The sequence below is a fragment of the Leopardus geoffroyi genome, chromosome B2, assembly GCF_018350155.1.
Source record: "Leopardus geoffroyi isolate Oge1 chromosome B2, O.geoffroyi_Oge1_pat1.0, whole genome shotgun sequence".
Classification (NCBI taxonomy): domain Eukaryota; kingdom Metazoa; phylum Chordata; class Mammalia; order Carnivora; family Felidae; genus Leopardus; species Leopardus geoffroyi.
Window position 1 is genome coordinate 32,512,061 of NC_059332.1, and position 18,583 is coordinate 32,530,643.

Sequence of the window (18,583 nt, forward strand, 5' to 3'; positions counted from 1 at the left end):
CTCAGGACTTTCCTCTGCAGAGGGTGAGTGCTTTAGGGCCACAACTGGCAGAGGATGGGGGAAAAGTTTCTGAGGGGACACACACACACACACACACACACACACACACACACACACACACAAAGGCAGTCCTCTGCCTTGTGCCCTGACCAATTCCCAATGCCCAGGGAGGGAATATTTACAAGGCAGGAATGTTTACCAAAGGCGGAGTGCGCACAGCCCTGTAGTTCTGATCCTGCGACCAAACCTACTTTGGAAACCAGACTCTCAGGCAGCAATGGACAATACCCAACATCTCTCGTGTGGGAGAAAGACAGGCAGGCCTCACTCTAGAATTTAAGACTTGTACAAAGTCTGGATGAAGGTATTCCAAACTCTTGAAGGAAAGGATTAAAAGGGGTATTCATTCACTCTCAACATTTTTTTTTTTTACACAAAGAGCTTTATGAAAAACATCTCTCTCAAATTTTTGTATCATGTAAGATATAAACATAAAATGTACTTATTTATTGATGTTTAGAACAGTACAAAGATTTATTTCTCACTCGTGTTATAGAAGGGCTGTGGCTTTGCTCCATGGCACCCAGGCTGAAAGGACAATCCCCGAGACTTCCTCGTGGCTGAGCCCAACCAGCAACCACATTTTTTCTTTTTAAAATTGTGGTGCGATGTATAGAACTTATTTGCCATTGTAGGAATTTTTCAGTAGATAGTTCAGTGGCATTAAGTACATTCACACTGCCGTGCAGCCATCACCACCATCCGTCTCCAGAACTTTTCTCATCTGCCCAAACTGAAACTCCATGTCCGTTAAACAATAACTTCCCCCCAGCCCCTGGCAACCACTGTGCTACTTGCTGTCTCTATGAATTTGACTCCTCTAGGTACCTCATGTAAGTGGAGTCGAACAGTATTTATTCTTTGGTGACTGCCTTACTTCACTAACACGTCCTCAAGGTTCATCCATGTTGTAGCATGTGTCAGAATTTCCTTCATTTTCAAGGCTGAATAACAAACATTCCGTTGTATGTACACCGCATTTTGTTTACCCAGTCATCCCCTCGTGGATACCTGGGTGGCTCCCCCCTTTTGGCTATCATCACTAACGCTGCTACAAACATGAGTGTGCAAATAAATACTGGAGTCCCTGTTTTTAATTTTTGGAAATATCTTGAAAAACAGAATAGCTGGGTCATATGGTAATTATATTTTAATTATTTTGAGGAACTGCCATACCATTTTTCACAGCAGCTGCAGCATTTTACATTCTCACTGGCAATGCACGAGGGTTGTGATTTCTCTATAGCCTCACCAACCCTTGTATTTTGTTTTTCTGGTATAATAATTGTAAGGGGTGTGAAGCGGTATCTCACTGTAGGTGTGATTTGTGTTTCCCTAATGATTAGGGATGTTAAGCATCTCTTCCTATGCTTATTAGCCGTCTGCACATCTTTGTGAGAAATGTCTATTATTTAAGTCTTTGGCCCATTTTTTAATGGAGTCGTTTAGGATTTACTTACTTACTTACTTACTTACTTATTTATTTATTTAAATTGTAGGAGTCCTTTATATATTTTGGATCTCTTTCAATTTTTAAAGACTTTCTAAAAAACTTTTTGCATGGAAAATGTCTACAATTCAAGAATTTCTCACGGGGTGCCTGGGTGGCTCAGTCGGTGAAGCGTCCGACTTCAGCTCAGGTCATGATCTAGTGGTCTGTGAGTTCGAGCCCTGCATCGGGCTCTGTGCTGACAGCCCAGAGCCTGGAGCCTGTTTCAGATTCTGTGTCTCCCTCTCTCTCTGACCCTGCCCCATTCATGCTCTCTCTCTCTCTGTCTCAAAAATAAATAAATATTAAAAAAAAAAAAAAAAAAGAATGTCTCAAAAATATCATTTACAGTTGGATCGGGATTTTCGAGATTATTTAGCTTTTTATTTTGAAATAACGACAGATCAACAGGACCTTAGATGTTTGTATCTGGAGTTAAAATAGCATCACAGGACGAATGTAAAGGCTGAATACATATGCAAAGCCAAGCAGGAGGGTCTCTCTTAGCCCATCTCTGCCTGCCCTTTCTCCCGCCGCAAAGGTCACATTTCACAAATCAGAATGGGAAAACTATAGTACACAGAATTTGTATCTGGGAAGGGTGACAAGGGCCATCACTTCATATATATTACTAAGTTACTCTGGTTTCACTGAGAACATCCCCAGAAAAGATTTTCCATATAGGCTAGGCAGTGGAAATCATTCTTTCTACCAAAAATGAATTGTGACAATTAACAGGACAGACTTTCAAAAAAGCTTTTTCAATGTGATCTGACCACTGTCAGAGGGTGCCAGTCACCTACCAACACCACTCTCTTCTTTCCTGCTAACAGAAACACATTTGTATCCAGGGTGACAAAGTGCTCAGCTAAAAAGGTCACATCTTCCAGCCTCCCCCATAGCCAGGGCTGGTTGGTTACATGAGAGTTCTGGCCAATGAAATGAAAGCCAGGAGTCACTAGATAGGGCTTCCAGAAAGCTCTTTAAAGCCCTGTTATTTAAAAATGTGACACTTTGTTAGAAATACGGAATATTGGGGGACGCCTGGGTGGCTCAGTCTGTTAAGCATCTAACTTCAGTTCAGGTCATGATCTCACGGTTCGTGAGTTCAAGCCCCATATTGGGCTCTGTGCTGACAGCTCGGAGCCTGGAGCCTGCTTCAGGTTCTATGTCTTCCTCTCTGCCCCTCTCCTGCTCATGTTCTCTTTTTCTCTTTTTCTCTCTTTCTCTCTCAAAAATAAGTAAAACATTAAAAAAAGAAATATGGAATCTTGGGTCCTACAGAATTGGGATCTGCATTTTAACAAGATCCTCTGTTTATTCACATGTGCATTTAAAGTTCTGAGAAGTGCTACTTTAAGGGGAGTTTAGTTAGCTTCCTCTTTTTTCCAGCCTGGAATGTGAAGGTGGTGGCTGGAGCTACAGTGGCCATCTTTTGACCATGATGTGACCTCACAAAAGCCACATGCTAAGGAAGATAGTGAAAAAAGCAGGAGGGGACTGAGGCACTGATGACATCATGATCATGGAGCCACCACACTGCCTGGAACTGCCTGCTCCAGATTTTTTTTTTTTAAGTAATCTCTACACACAACGTGGCACTCCAACTCACAACCCCAAGATCAAGAGTCCCATGCTCTGCTGACTCAGCCAGGCACCGCAGCTCCAGACCTCTTTAACACAAGGGGAATAACCTCTACCATGTGTACTTACTACTGACAAGGAACCACTCCAGATGTACAGACTAGAAGAGATATCAGAAAGCCCGAAGCAAGAAAAAGGCACAGTCAACCGTTACTGGATCATAAACCATATAGAATCTTTTCATTTCAAGTTAATATATAGAGGCACATGTAAGTGTATGAAAATTTCCACAGGATGGAAGTATATACATCAACTGGGGAGCCTGGGTGTCTCAGTTGGTTAAGCATCTGACTTGACTCTTAATTTTGGCTCAGGTCATGATCTCACGGTTTGTGAGATTGAGCCCTGCATTGTGCTCTGCACCTGCTTGGGATGTTCTCTCTCCTCCTTCCCTACCTCTCTCTCTCTCTCTCTCTCTCAAAATAAACTCAAAAAAAAAAAGTTCTCATCACAAGAAAAAAATTAAAAAAAAAAGTATACGCATCAAAATGCTCAGAGTGTAGGTGGTGGAATTAGGAGTAAATTTAATTTTCTTCCTTATACCTTCTGTTATTGACTGAATTTTTTACACTGTGCATGAATTTTATAATAAGAGACATTGTTTAGAAAATACATGTACCTTACACAAAAGGACACCTTAACATGAAAAAAGGTACAATATTGAACAGGATAAAGAACTGCCAGGGTGCAGCACCTGGCTAGCTCAGTCAGTGGAGCATGCGGCTCTTCTTGATCTCCAGATTGTGAGTTTGAGTCCCACGCTGGGTGTAGAGTAACTTAAGAAATAAAATCTTAAAAAAAAAAAAAAAAAAAAAAAGAATTGCCAGGGTGCTTGGCTGGCTCAGTTGGAAGAGCATGCAGCCCTTGATCTTAGGTTGTGAGTTCAAACCCCACACTGGTGGCGGGGGTGGGGAGTTAGAGACTATTTATATAAATAAATAAACCCCTAAAAAAAAAAAAAAAAAAAGAATTGCCTACTCTTGGGGGTGGGAATGGGCTACCAAGAAAACAGTGAATAAAGTGAGAGAGACCTTGCTTGTCTAATAATGACAATGGGCTTCAAACTGAGTATAATTTGCACACTCTCTACTCCTATGGGCCAAAAAACTCCCAGGTCACATCACATACATTTTTTAATTTTTTTTTAACGTTTATTTATTTTTGAGAGAGACAAAGACAAAGCATGAGCAGGGGAGGGGCAGAGAGAGAGGGAGACACAGAATCTGAAGCAGGCTCCAGGCTCTGAGCTGTCAGCACAGAGCCTAACACAGGGCTCGAACCCACAAACTGAAAGATCATGACCTGAGCCAAAGTCAGACGCTCAACCGACTGAGCCACCCAGGTGCCCCACATCACATATATTTTTGAATAAACATCTGTTCACCAGCTTGATTAATTCCTTGGTTTTCAGACTCTACTAAATTAATGTCTGGCTATATTTCAAAATAACATGATCCTCAAGAGGCAAAGAGCAGTCACACCTGAGGCCCACATACATGTATCCACTTCAGAGGCAGCTCAAAAAACTCTTGTACAAGCACAGTAAAACTAAACTAAGTACAGCTTTCCAGAATCCTCCCTTTAAGGGGAAAATGTTCAAACACACATTTAAGAAGCACTGAAGCATCTTATTGTGTGCACTTCCTTCTTACTGGACTCTCTACACTCCACATATAAGAACATTTCAAGAATTTAAAAACCCACTATTTAAGCTGTCTTTTGAATACAGTTAAGTTAAAATGTGAATACAACAATCCAAATAGGCAAAACTCACCCTAAACTAAAACTACAGCACAAGTGAGTGGCTCAGCAGAGATTACCATACTCATGCCACACAGTGAAATTCAGTAATACCCAATACCCTACTTCACTAGCACAGAAATTCACAAGGGAAGGAATTTTTTTCTTATTTGTTCATTGATGATCTCAAGCATCTAGAACAGTACCTGTCACATATGAGGTGTGGGGGGAAAATGTGAATGACTGTATTAGCAATAAACAAAGTCTTCACTTAAATTAAAATACTACACACAGGGGTGTCTGGGTAGCTCAGTTGGTTAAGCATCCAACTTTTGATCTCAGTTCAGGTCATGATCTCACTGTTCCTGAGATCGAGCCCCAGCACAAAGCCTGCTTGGGATTCTCTCTCTCTCTCTCTCTCTCTCTCTCTGCCTCTCCTTCTCCTCTGCTTCTGCTCTCTCTCTCAAAATAAGTAAATTTTAAAAAATTACATTCAGACACACATTAAATCAATTTGCAAATGTCTCCAAGAGAAAAGGATGTTGAATAGTTTCCCACTAATCTATGCATTCACCTAAGAATATAAAGCTAATACAATTTTGTTAATCAAATACTTAGGTGTTACAAACACATGGCAATGAGATGTAAATTATGGTGAAAAGAGGGCAAGGTAGCATGTATACATGATAGATATCCATGTTAGATGTTCAGGCCTCATCCATGGGGATGAGATGACAGGCACTTAGGACCCTAGGAGTGGCAGGAGAGACAAGATAAATCACCTGCAGAACCCAGACACCACAGGCTAGCTCTAAAGGTGAAGATGAGAAGACTGACACACATGATTTAGGCTTTGTGTTTAATGTAACTTGGAAAGCTATGATGCAGACAACTTGATTCAAACATCTTCAAATGTGTATTAACAGACTACCACGTAGCTTGCTGATGCTGGTTATTAAGATCAATGCCCTTTTTTTGAATTCTATGACATAGTTTGACTTTCTATATCCTTTTTATAGGGAAAAGATGTGTGACCAACTTGCAGAAATAGTCTTGTTTGCTTGCCAGATATATTTCTCATTGTAAATTTGCATGCTGGCTAATTATAACAGCTTGAAAGTTACATAAATGTCCAACAATAGGGAATCAGTTAAGAATAAAATTCATTATAGTGCATATATATATATAAGACTACACAGCCATTAAAAAACATGATGTAAAAGTAGAGATTGCCATGGGAAAATGTCCACAAATAGAGGACATTTAGAAAATCAGGTTACAAAACAGATGTATCAAATAATCCTGGCTATGTTTAAAAAACTAAATAGGAGAGAAAAAAACCTGGCAGAACCTTACTAAGCATGGGGTTGTGTCTCAGGGTACAGCTAAAGACGCCTTGTTTTATACTGTAATTTTGTAAATTTAGGTCTCATTTTTCTGCATTTTCCAAGCTTTCTATAATGAAAAATAATTGCTTCTATAATCAGAAAACAAGCAGCAATAATTTTGTTTTTCAATTTTCATTCAGATGAATGACCTTAGGCAAGTTAATCAACCTCTCTTTACCTATAAATATGGGGATAAAAGGACTCCTGCCTTTAGGTTACCAGGACATGTAAATGCTTACAACAATCCCTGGCAAGTGGGAGTTGCTCAGTAAAGGTTAGCTATTAGCTCTGAAATTCTTGCGAGTATGCGTGTGTACTGGAGGGCCAGGCCTGTCTCACGGGTAGGGAAGAGCCAGCCTGAGAAGCCAGCAGGCCTCTCTATCTAATTCCACAACAACTAACAAAGGTAGAAAGGGAAATTTAGGGCTGAGTTCACAAATTCCCAAGTCTTTAGACACCAGGGAAAAAAAGTAAATGTGAGTGAAGCAGCTGGGAGGCTGACAAGGAGCAGGGTGCTATGGCTCTGCAGAAGTGGCAGCGGGAGGGGGGATGCTCCTCAGAAGTACCTCAATTTGGCCTATTTTATTAATCTCTATAGCCAACATGAGGCTCAAACTTACAACCCTGAGACAAAGAACTGCATGCTCCTCCGACTGAGCTGGCCAGGAGCCCCATTCCACTTATTTTAAAAGCCTGCAGGGGTGCCTGACTGACTCAGTCAGTTGAATGTCTGATTCTCGATTTTGGCTCAGGTCATGACATCCTGGTTTGTGAGTTCAAACCTCACATTGGGCTCCACGCTGTCAGTGTGGAGCCCCTTGGGATTCTCTCTCTCTGCCCCTCCCCACTCCCATGCTCTTTCTCTCCCTCAAAAGAAATAAACTTAAAATTAATTTTTAAATAATAAATAAATAGCCTGCACTGGCCTAACAGCCCCCATCTACCCTGTAGCTGCCCTGATTTGTGCATTAAAGTATCCACAGAAAAGACCAATTTAAAGTGATAGGAATTTACAAGTTGTTGTACAGGCCATCCCAGTCAATGCTCCTCTTTCTTCAGGGTGTTCACAACTGGGTTTCAAGTTATTTGTCAGTGTTCCCTCAGGTAGGATGTTGTTAAAACACCAGCAATGAACAGGTTTGTTTGTTTAAGTAGGCTCCATGCACAACACGGGGCTTGAACTCATGAACCCAAAATCAAGTCACATGCTCTACCAGCCAGGCACCTCAACAATGAACAGTTTCTATGCTCACGTGTCAGTCGCTGTTATCAATGATGGAAACCAACTGCATGACCAACCTGTGGTAAGAAAGGGATTCCAGGGTTGGGGGCGTCTGGCTGGCTCAGTCGGTGACGCGTGCAACTCTGATCTTGGAATTTTGAGAGGTCCACGCTGGGTGTAGAGAGATTCCTTTAAAAAAAAAAAAAAAAAAAAATCTTAAAAAAAGAAAAAGAAAGGGATTCCAGGGTTACACAGTTGAGGGGTCCCGTAGGTAAGTTAGTCTGACTGCTTCCAGTCCAAATGACCAGGGAGGGAATTCAGAGAGTAGGAACTAATACTGGACCAAATGTAATCTGTCCTAGAATTTCAGGGACCGTACGATTTATTGTCACAATGGGGATACTTCTTACTTCTGAGACTGGAAAGGAATGCTATTAATAATTCCACCAGAGGGGTGCCTGGGTAGCTCAGTCGGTTAAGCGTCCAACTTAAGGTCAGGTCATGATCTCACAGTTTGTGGGTTTGAGCCCTGCGTGGGACTCTGGGCTGACAGCTCAGGGCCTGCTTTGGATTGTGCCTCCCTCTCTCTCTGTGCCCCTCCCTGGCTGATGTACTCTCTCTCTCAAGAATAATAAATATACTTTAAAAATAATAATTACACCAGAGGGCGCCTGGGTAGCTCAGTCAGTTGACTCTTGATTTTGACTCAGTTCTTGGGATCCACGTCAGGCTCCATGCTGAGAGTAAAGCCTGCTTAAGACTCACTCTCTCTCCCTCTGCCCCTCTCCCCTGCTGGTGTTCTTTCTCTGTTAAAAAAGCAGGAGGGGGAAGAGGGCCGGCACCTGGGTGGCTCAGTCGACTTGGACTTCAGCTCAGATCATGACTTTATAGTTTGTGAGATCAAGCACTGTGTTGGGCTCTGCACTGACAGCGCTTCTCTCTTTCCCTCTCTCCTGCCCCTCCATTGCTCGCGTGCTCTCTCTCTTCAAATAAATAAACATTAAAAAAAAAAAAAATTGGAGCAGGACATTGGGTCTTGACTAGAAATGTCTCAAACAAATTGGGACATATGGCTACCCAATTAAAATCATAGTGTTCCCTAAGGCCTAGGGTAAATTCCAGCTCTTCACTTGAAAACTATCTACTTTTTTTTTTTTTTAATGTTCATTTATTTTTGAGAGACAGATAGAGGGCGAGCTGGGGAGGGGCAGAGAGAGAGAGGGAGACACAGAATCCAAAGCAGGCTCCAGGCTCTGAGCTGTCAGCACAGAGACGGGGCTCAAATACACGAACCACAAGATCATGACCCAAGCCCAAGTCAGATGCTTAACCCTGAGCCACCCAGGTGCCCTGAAAACAATCTACTTTCATGGCATTTAGAAACCACTCTCTTCAAACCACTGTGTACTAGTAAATAACCCAGTAGACTTATTTAAAGGGTTTACTACCCACAGAGGTTTGGGATCTTCCTTTCTGGAATGCTTGGATTGAAAGCCAAGAGGCTCTACAGCCAGAATGAGGACCCTGGGTCCCAGAGTTGATATACTGAAAAGCATTTCAGAAGGCAGTAGTGATTAGTTGATCTCTCAGTTACTGGTCCCTCCCTAGATCCCTGACACCACATCAGCCTCAGGGAGGAGAGACTAAGAGGACTACTCTGAGCAGCAGCTCCACATGAACACAGCAGGGTCAGGAGCTGTCCCACCACCCATCCTTTTCCTCTAGGGGTTATAGGTCGGCCACTGGCTCAGAAGCCACCAGTGCAGTAGTGACAGGAGACCATGATTACAGTCCCAAGACCATGTCCATGGTTGAGACCAGCTAGGACTTGTACTTCATGTGCGTTCTACCTAACAACTGTCTTCCAGATTCTACTGGAAAACAGGACTACATTACATTCCCATGGTCTGTTTGATAATTATCCTATTCAGCTCTTTTCCTTTCTACGTTGTGAATTTTTAGCTTCTCAAGTTTGCTTTCTTTTCCCTCCTCCTTTACTAATTAACAGAATTCCAAGTCTGGCTTTGAAACTACAGACTTTCCCACCTACTGGTGAAAAAAGTCTCAGCTAGATCAAAGGAAAAAATATTTCTCTGTTCTCCTACAGCTGCAGAAAAGCATGTACTATTCAATGTCACAAAAGTGTTCTTGTTAAGGTTGTTTTTAAGGAGTCCTTCAAGACTCTTGGACTTCAGAGATTGCTACCACATCCTGGGAAAGTAGTCTTTAACTTTTAAAGTCTATAATTCTGACGGACTTACTTAATTTGTAGTCTTGGTAGCACTATTTAAATAGATATGCTAGGTTTTTCGGCTCACTCATGACCACAAAGTGTGTGATTTTTCATTCTTAAACCAGGAGAGGATCATTATTAGCAACCTTCTCTACTCATAAGAGCACGGAAATAAAAATGAACAACAATGGCTTTATTGGATTTCGGTGTTTTGGTTTTTTTTTTAATGTTTGTTTATTTTGAGAGAGAGCGGACGAGCTGGGGAGAGGCAGAAAAAAAGAGAAAGGGAGAGAATCTCAAGCAGTCTCCATGCTCAGCACAGACAAACCATCAGATCACGACCTGAGCTGAAATCGAGTGGAACACCTAACTGACTGAGCCACTCAGGCATCCCTTATTGGATTTCATTTTCAAATAGAATTTGACAATCAAATGTTTGAATTAATTTTATCAGCAATAAACCTCCAACTACTTAAATGTCTGGTGGTTGAAGTTACTCTTTTTGCCCTTAGCAAATCTCTAAGAGGAGTGACCCCAGCTGTCTGGATCGGAGGGAGTACATCAATCCTATACTAGGGCCAGGGCTCACTCACTCAGCAACCAGGAGAGTAGAACAGGAATGGGCTCCTGGCCCTCTAAGCAACTAGGAAAGGTCTTCATCTTCTAGAGGCAAAATGGTCTGTCCTGTCAGCATAACTTTCCAGTCCTCTTCCTATTCCCTGGGATGAGAGGTCCCTATGATTTCACTAAGGGGACAGAAGGGAGAAAGCAGGGTTGGAGGTCCCATTGCCCATCACCCAGACACCTTTTCTCAGTCCAACCTCAGAAGAGGGGCCACTGGATTCAGACTGGGACTTATTTGAACATGAGGGTTCTGAGAATTTGAGGGGATCCAGATCCAAAGTCCTGTTCTCTACTTGGCTCCATTTCCAAGCAAACATGAAGATGCAGATTCTAAATAGGACACATAAAAACTGTAAATGCTAGGGGTGCCCGGCCAGCTCAGTCAGAAGAGCATGTGACTCTTGATCTCGGGGTTGCGAGTTCGAGCCCCGCTTTGGGTATAGAGATTACTTAAAAAATAAAAAAATGATTAATTAATAACATAGGAAAAAAAAAAAAAAACACCTGCAAATGTTAGTACACTCTGCTCACTTAGAAATCCTAAGTCCACGGGGAACTGAGGAAGGTGGAAAGGAATCCATCTTAAGCCTTCCTTCACAGTACCTCTGAACCAGAGTTCAGACCTGGAAGAAAAGGCTGCATAACATTGGTAATAGTAAAATAAACCAAAAATAAATAAGATAAGGTAAGACAAAATAAAATTAAATTTAAAAATTAATTAATTAATTAAATAAAATAAGGGGGCGCCTGGGTGGTTCAGTTAGTTAAACGTCAAACTTCAGCCCAGGTCATGATCTCACGGTTCATGAGTTGGTTCCTGAGTTGGAGACCCACATCAGGCTCTGTACTGACAGGGCAGAGACTGCTTCGGAACCTCTGTCTCCCTATCTCTCTGTCCCTCTCCCACTCTCGTTCCCGCTCTCAAAAAAAAATTTAGAAAAAAATTAAATTAAAAAAATAAAATAAACCAGGAGAGAACTTACTAGAATGAATCTATATTCTTAACAAAAGAATTCAAAAGCCTTTAGAATTACTATGTAACAGGTACAAGTTGCAGGCAGAGCAGGACAGGGGCTCCTAAGGCCTTCCTGCACTCACCACACTATGGTTCTTTATCCAGCCCAGATACACAACACCTCCCCACTTTCCAAATGGCTTATCACTTCAGTTTTATAGACTGAAAATCCTATTTACAGGCAAGGGAAAAGAGTCAGCATGTTAAGGAATCAGGATATCAGGGCAATTCTCTGCTGATGAGCCCTCTAATTTCATGGCTGCAGTCAAGCTAACTGTCCTCCTCTGTTCCTGCCTCTTGGCTCCTTCCCACTGGCTCTAGATACTCCATTTGATTCCTTCTTTCCTCTCTTCTCATGACCAACTGTAGACTTTCCAGCTTTCCACTATCTTGCTGTCCACTCTAACCTAAAAAAAAGCTTAGATAAAGGTTTTTCTGCTAAAAACCACAGAAATACAGAGAACCGGCAGTTAAAGCCTGGTCTGTGTTTCTGGTTTTCCTTTTTAGGTGATATTCTGGGAATCCCTTTTCTTTTCTTTTTAATATTTTAATTTTTGAGAGAGAGAGAGAGAGAAAGCTTGGGGGAAGGGCAGAGAGAGAGGGGACAGAGGATCTGAAGCAGGCTCTACACTGAAAGCAGAGAGAGAGCCCAATGCGGGGCTTGAACTCACAAGCTGTGAGATCATGACTTGAGCCAAAGTCAGATGCTTAACCAACTGAGCCACCCAGGCACCCCTGGGAATCTCTTTCCTACCACACTTTCATTATCAAGGGTGGATTTCAACTCCATCCCATTCATACATACTTTCTCCAACACTTATACTGGGGGCCTCCTTTTTTAACTACAAAATATGGGGGGCTGGCAAACTCCAGATTGGAGTCTTCCACCTTAATGCCCCCCCCCATTTAATATAATTAAATCATTCTGATACAGGATTATAATGACAAAAGGAACTAGCCTCATTTCACATATTTGGGGGAAGCTGGAGGAATATGCTCTCTCTGACAGAACCTACTCTGAGGTGTGGATGGGCCCAGTGGGCAATTCCTTTTTGTGTGTCTGGGATGGAAAGATGACAGTGGCAGTAGGCATTCACCCTAGATACCTACCAGTCAGTCCCAGGCCTAAGATCCTGCTGTGGGAATGCTTACACAGAACTCCAGGCAGGAGAAAGGCAAGAACTGAGAACACTTAGAAAACTGCGCATTGTTAATGAATCTTGGGGTCCTGAGTTTCAGCCCCACATGGGGGGGGTAGATTTTACTTAAGACAAGAAAAGAAAGAGAGAGAGAGAGGAGAGAGAAAAAAGAAAAGACAGAAAGAAAGAAAAAGGAATCTCTTGCCTCAAGGCCCAGCAGCACATCAAGGCTCTGTCAAAAACACTGGGAATTAGGACCTGTACAGCTCCATCCAGCAACACTTGCATCAAAAGAGGGCTTGGCATACCAATAAGGGACATTTCAAGCCAAGTCACACGCAAATTCCAAGCCTTTCGTCTGGTATAAACATAAATACTATAAATTAGAAATAAATAAATATTGACTAAAACAAAAACCAAAAACAGAAGAAGCTTGAGCTCAGCTATTCGGGAGGTCTGAAGCTCTGGAGGCTCTCCAGACCCTGAAGCGTTCCACCACACACGAGCGGAGAAATGTGGAGAAAGACGGAGCCACAGTTAGTGAGAAACTGCAGTTAAGCCTTCCAGTCAGACCAGTCGGGTCACAGGAAAGTCCTTACTCAGCGCGCTGGTGTTTCCCTTAATTCTGCAGCATCAGTCCGTGTAAAGAGCCTTCTGGGTGCAGTCCAGGCGATTCCACTCTTCGTTTCCGAAGCCCACGTCCACATCATCGAAGGTCACCGGCCCCTGCAACAGGAGGTTTGTGCACTATGGTCCGGGGTCATCCCAGCACCTGCTCCTCGAAGGAGAAGCAGGGCTGGGAACTTGAGGAGCGGGGGAGAGACGCGCTGAGAAGACGCGGTCGGGGGGCACCGAGAGTGGCAGGGCCCGACGACCCCGGGCAGGGGGAGAGACAATGCCGAAGTGGACCCCCGCGAGGGGGCTCGGGACCTGCACCGACTCACCTTAGGCGCTGGGGATAACAGAAAAGTAAAGTACACGCAGTCCGCCCTCAGCAACAAGCTTCCGCCCTCAGCAACAAGCTTCCGCCCCACACTCAGTAGAGCAGCAAAACTCCGCGCGCCCAGCCCACCACGCGTCCGCCTGAGCCTCGGGCCCCGCCCCTAGGCAACTTCGTGCCCTCTCTAGGCTGCGCGGAGGACCTTGCGTCTCGGTGGGCCGCTCCGTAGCTCGCTTGGGGAGCGCCGGTCCCGGGTTGGACCGGAAACATGGCGACCCGGGCCTCGGCGATTCTGCGAGGCTTGGTCCCCTCACTCTTCACGTTTCACGCGAATCATTTTTTTTTTTTAACTTTTTATTTATTTATTTATTTTTCGATGTTTATTTATTTTTGAGAGAGAGGGAGAGGGAGACATGGAAGCCAAAGCGGGCTCCAGGCTCCGGTCTCTGGAGTTGTCAGCACAGAACCAGATGCGGGTCTCCGACCCAGAAACCGTGAGACCATTACCTGGGGCGAAGTTGGCCGCTTAAGGGACTGAGGCACCCAGCCGCCCTGCGAATCATCTTTAAAACTGCTTTTCCCCATTGTATTTCCTAGTGGACCACTAAAGAGGAAAAAAAAAAAAAAAAAAAAAAAAAAGGCAGTGTCACCCCTAATATAAGGAAATGACCACTGTTACCATTTTAGAGACTTTTACTCCTATAATTTTCTACATATAGTTTAATATTTTTGTGTTTTTGTCATCTCCAATTTTCCTACTTGATTTTGTCACGTTAAGCGCTCGCCCCTCCTTCCCACACTGTGATACCCGTTGTAATACTACGTTGACTGGATTATCATCGCTTATTTATTCATTCTGTATCAAATCACTCACACTGAGCCCAGGAATACCAGCCTTCCACTGAATAGCACCACCGAAGTGGGTCTCAGCCTGTCCTTAGGGAAGTGCTGTGAAGCTTGTTACCGTTTTCACCCCAGGGACGGTGCTCTTGTTACACAGTCCCTCTCTATAATCACTCAAATGAGGACATTTTTATGGTCTTGGTATCAAGAATAGAGCAACGGGTTAGTTTTGGCCTATGGACCCAGGGAGTTTTGAATTTGAGTTGAGCTGGTTGTTAGAAAGCTAACAGCAAATCTTACCAAAGGATTAAGGGGACCAATAAATGCAAAGGTGACTTTCTACTCAAATCTGTTTATTCTCAGAATGCAGCCTGCTTCCATGTTTCTAGAGATAACATTCTTGCCTAGCCTAACAATAAGAAAATGTTGGTTTCCTTATTTTGCAGAATCAAGGTTTCAGTAGAAACCAGCCAGAACCGGTTAAGACAGCCAGCCTTCTCTTTGAGCATGCACCTGTGTCTGATGGATGAATATTTGATACAGAAGGGTCTAAAACCCCACCCTGGAATCATACCAAGGAGGCCATTCTCTGATCATAGAAGAGGCATACAGAAGATATGTGAAGGTACAGCCAATGAAATCACTTCAATCCTTCCCTTACTTAATAATTACCTTTAACTGATTTTGAAATCATGTAGCTCCTTTTCCCTATACCCAGATCCTTTTTCATTTATCTTTAAATATCCCTGACTCTCCCTCTTTGAGAAGAGGAATTTGAGGATTGCCCTCCCTTCTCCTTTGGTTTCCTCTTTTCTTTTCTTTTTCTTTTCTTTTTTCTTTTCTTTTCTTTTCTTCTTCTTCTTCCTCTCCTCCTCCTCCTCCTCCTCCTCCTTCTCCTCCTTCTCCTTCTCCTTCTCTTCCTTCTTCCCTCCCCCTCCTCCTCCAACTCCTCCTTCTTTTTTTTTCAAGTAAGCTGGATGCCTAACCAGGGGCTGGAACACACGATCCTAAGATCAAGAGTTGCAAGCTCCAGGGGCGCCTGGGTGGCGCAGTCGGTTGAGCGTCCGACTTCAGCCAGGTCACGATCTCGCGGTCCGTGAGTTCGAGCCCCGCGTCGGGCTCTGGGCTGATGGCTCAGAGCCTGGAGCCTGTTTCCGATTCTGTGTCTCCCTCTCTCTCTGCCCCTCCCCCGTTCATGCTCTGTCTCTCTCTGTCCCAAAAATAAATAAACGTTGAAAAAAAAAATTAAAAAAAAAAAATGGCTATAATTTAAAAAAAAAAAAAAAAGAAAAAAAAAAGAGTTGCAAGCTCCAGCTCATCCTGAACAAACCCTTTCCTTGCTGCATACTTGATGTCTCAGTTGATTGGCTCTGCTGCACATTGGTCCTACGACCTGGGTTTGGTCACAAATTTGGTGAGCCAGCCAGGAACTCTTTGACCTTGGTTCAGTGGCCCCAGCTATTAATGGGAGTCTGGTGGTGAGTCTAAGCAGCTGCCTAGGCTCTTTGTCCTAGAGACCTTACTCTGGGGGCCCCACCCCACTTCAGCTCCACTGACCTTCAGGTGCTTAATTTAACTCTTGTGGCAAAGGAAACAGCTTTTGGTTTCAGTATGGACAGATATCTCTTTGGTGAGTAACCTCAGTACAAGTGACTAAATTCTTATTTCTTCCTCCCATTTGGTGGCCTCCAAATAAGGGGTTTTAGTTTGGCTCTCATAGCCTTTTTTTTGTTGCTTGATTAAGAAAAAGTTGACTGGGGTGGGGGGGCGGGGTCGGTGCCTGGGTGGCTCAATGTGGTTAAGTGTCCAAGTGTTGATTTTGGCTCAGGTCACGATCTCGCAGATGGTCATGAGATTGAGCCCTGTGTTGGGCTCTATACTTGATGTGGAGCCTGCTTAAGATCCTCTCTCTCTCTCTCTCTCTCTCCCTCTGCTCCTCCCCCCACCCCCCACCTCAAAAACAAAAACAAAAACAAAAACAAGTGGAAAAGAAAAGATTGGCTAGGAAGCCATTTGATTCAGTTGGTGAAGCCCTGACTTTTAGAGTGGAACTAGAGAACCTTTGTTCACAGAGGTACTCTTGGCTTCATTTGGCTCATTTGTTGCTGCAGCTTTTGGTATCTTTGCATTAAACTGGCTGTGTTCTAATTGGAAAATAAGAAATGACAATTTGATCCCTGCATGCAGCCCTTTGGGCTATATTCTCCAAAATTGGACAATGTTTAGTTATGAATCTATGAAAAGGAAAAAGATGATCTTTTGCAACAATGCTTGGCCACAATATTCATTAGACTCTGGAAAAAAATAGCCAATTAATGGATCCCCAAAGTGTAATACCATCTTGCAATTAGATTTGCTTTGTAAAAGGAAAGGTAAGTCTTTTTTTTGCTTTTGTATCAAAATAAGCCAGCTCAGAGAAGATGTAAAATTCTACTCCAACAAACCAGTGACAATAAAAAGGCTGTGTTGCCTGATCCTCACCAGGGAGAGGAGGATGATTTATTGATTACTTGAATTAAACTCCTGTACAGCTCTTCCACACTATGGGGGCACCGGAGCTACTGTCCCTTCTCAGCAGCCCCAGTCCCAATAGCCTGAGCCTACAGGGCTCTAAACCAGGACCCTCAGCCTTAGGGGGTCAACAGGTAGGAATGGTCTCCCCTTCTCATACCCTGACTCAATTTGTTCAGGGAGCCACTCGTTCCCAGGGAGGACAAAATCTGCTAAGGCAAGTCCCAATTGGAGGCTTAGATGCGGTGGGGATAACTTATAGGAATGATTTGGGTCCACTCTTCACTTGAAATTTTTTTTAATGTTTCTTTATTTGTTTTGAGAGAGAGAGAGAGAAAGGGAGAGCACAAAGAGAGGGAGAGAGAGAAAGGGAAACAGAGAATCCCAAGCAGGCTCCGAGCTGTCAGCACAGAGCCCGACACAGGGCTCAAACTCACAAGCCGTGAGATGATGACCTGAGCTGAAATCAAGTGTCGGACACTTTACTGACTGAGCTACCCAGGCACCCCTGAATTTGTTTAATTGGAAAAACAGCATGCCTACTTACAGAGATGACCCCAAGAGGATGGAAAATCTGTTCCCATCTATTTTTGTCACCCACAACCCCACTTGGACAGGTGTACAAAATTTGTTAAATATTCTTCTCATTTCTAAGGAATGCCACATGATGCTAGGAAAGGCTAGGGAAGAAGTTAACTAGCTACATGCTAAAACTCTAATAACTTCCTAAGAGCTAATGCCATACTGCCCACTCCTACTGTGGATCCCAACTGGAACATCAAGGTGGAGACTGAGGTAAGCTTGAACACTATCACGGTGATATTTTAGCTGGATTAAGAAAAGGGGTCCCTACTCTGTGCAAAAGTTTTTTTTAATTTTGATGTAGTCCCAATAGTTTAATTTTACTTTTGTTTCCCTTGCCCGAGGAAAACATATCTAGAAAAATGTTTCTATGTCTGACGTCAAAGAAATTACTGCCTCTGTTTTCTTCATGTCTTATGGTTTCAGGTGTCACATTTAGGTCTTCAATCCATTTTGAGTTGTTTTTGTACAATATAAGAAGGTGGGGGCACCTGGCTGGCTCAGTCGGTGGAGCATGTGACTGTTGATCTCGTGGGGAGTTCAAGCCCCACATTGGGTATAGAGATTACTTAAAAATAAAATCTGAAAAAAAAAAAAGGGGTGCCTGGGTGGCTCAGTCAGTTAAGCATCCAACTCTTAATTTTGGCTCAGGTTATGATCTCACAGTCGTAGGATCAAGCCCTGTGTCGGGCTCTGTGCTGACAACCCACAGCCTACTTAGAATTCTCTCTCCCTCCCTTTCTCTCTCTCTCTCTCTCTCTCTCTCTCTGCCCCTCCCCAGTTCATTCTCTCTCTCTCTCTCTCTCTCTCAAAATAAATAAATAAACTTAAAAAAAAAAAAGGAATAAAGCATAAATGGAATGAAGACCCTTCAGACTTTCTTGAAATAGTTTTTGAGATCCTGGGTCAGCGTAGCCATGGCAGCTGTGTCCTTTCCACTTGTGTCCGCCGACTGCCTGTGGCCTTTGTGCCGCTGCCCCGGGTCCCCATGCTGGCCGCAGTCCGGCTGCTCAACACCCTGTACCCGCGGGGGCCCAGGGGAGGCCTAGGTTTCCGCGTCCTGCCTTGATGCCCTGCCTCAGTGCTCACACAGGTTCCAATAACACAGTTGTGCCTCCAGTATAGTGATGCGCCCACTTTGACATTAGAGGGA

General features: G+C 43.5%; 1 long non-coding RNA gene across 5 annotated transcripts in view; it reads right to left on the reverse strand.

Annotated features, from left to right (window-relative positions):
* The window catches only part of LOC123608249, a 50,537-nt gene extending 36,917 nt beyond the window's left edge, over window positions 1–13,620 (reverse strand). For 4 of the 5 annotated variants that reach the window (XR_006717146.1, XR_006717144.1, XR_006717143.1 and 1 more), the window contains exons 1-3: window positions 13,499–13,620; window positions 13,154–13,280; window positions 7,621–7,732 (exon numbers count right to left, since the gene is read on the reverse strand). This is a non-coding gene — a long non-coding RNA (uncharacterized LOC123608249). Of the gene's footprint in view, window positions 1–3,125; window positions 7,733–13,153; window positions 13,281–13,498 lie in introns of those variants that run through there. The other variant, XR_006717142.1, reaches the window with a different exon arrangement.
* Window positions 13,621–18,583: the final 4,963 nt, after the last annotated feature.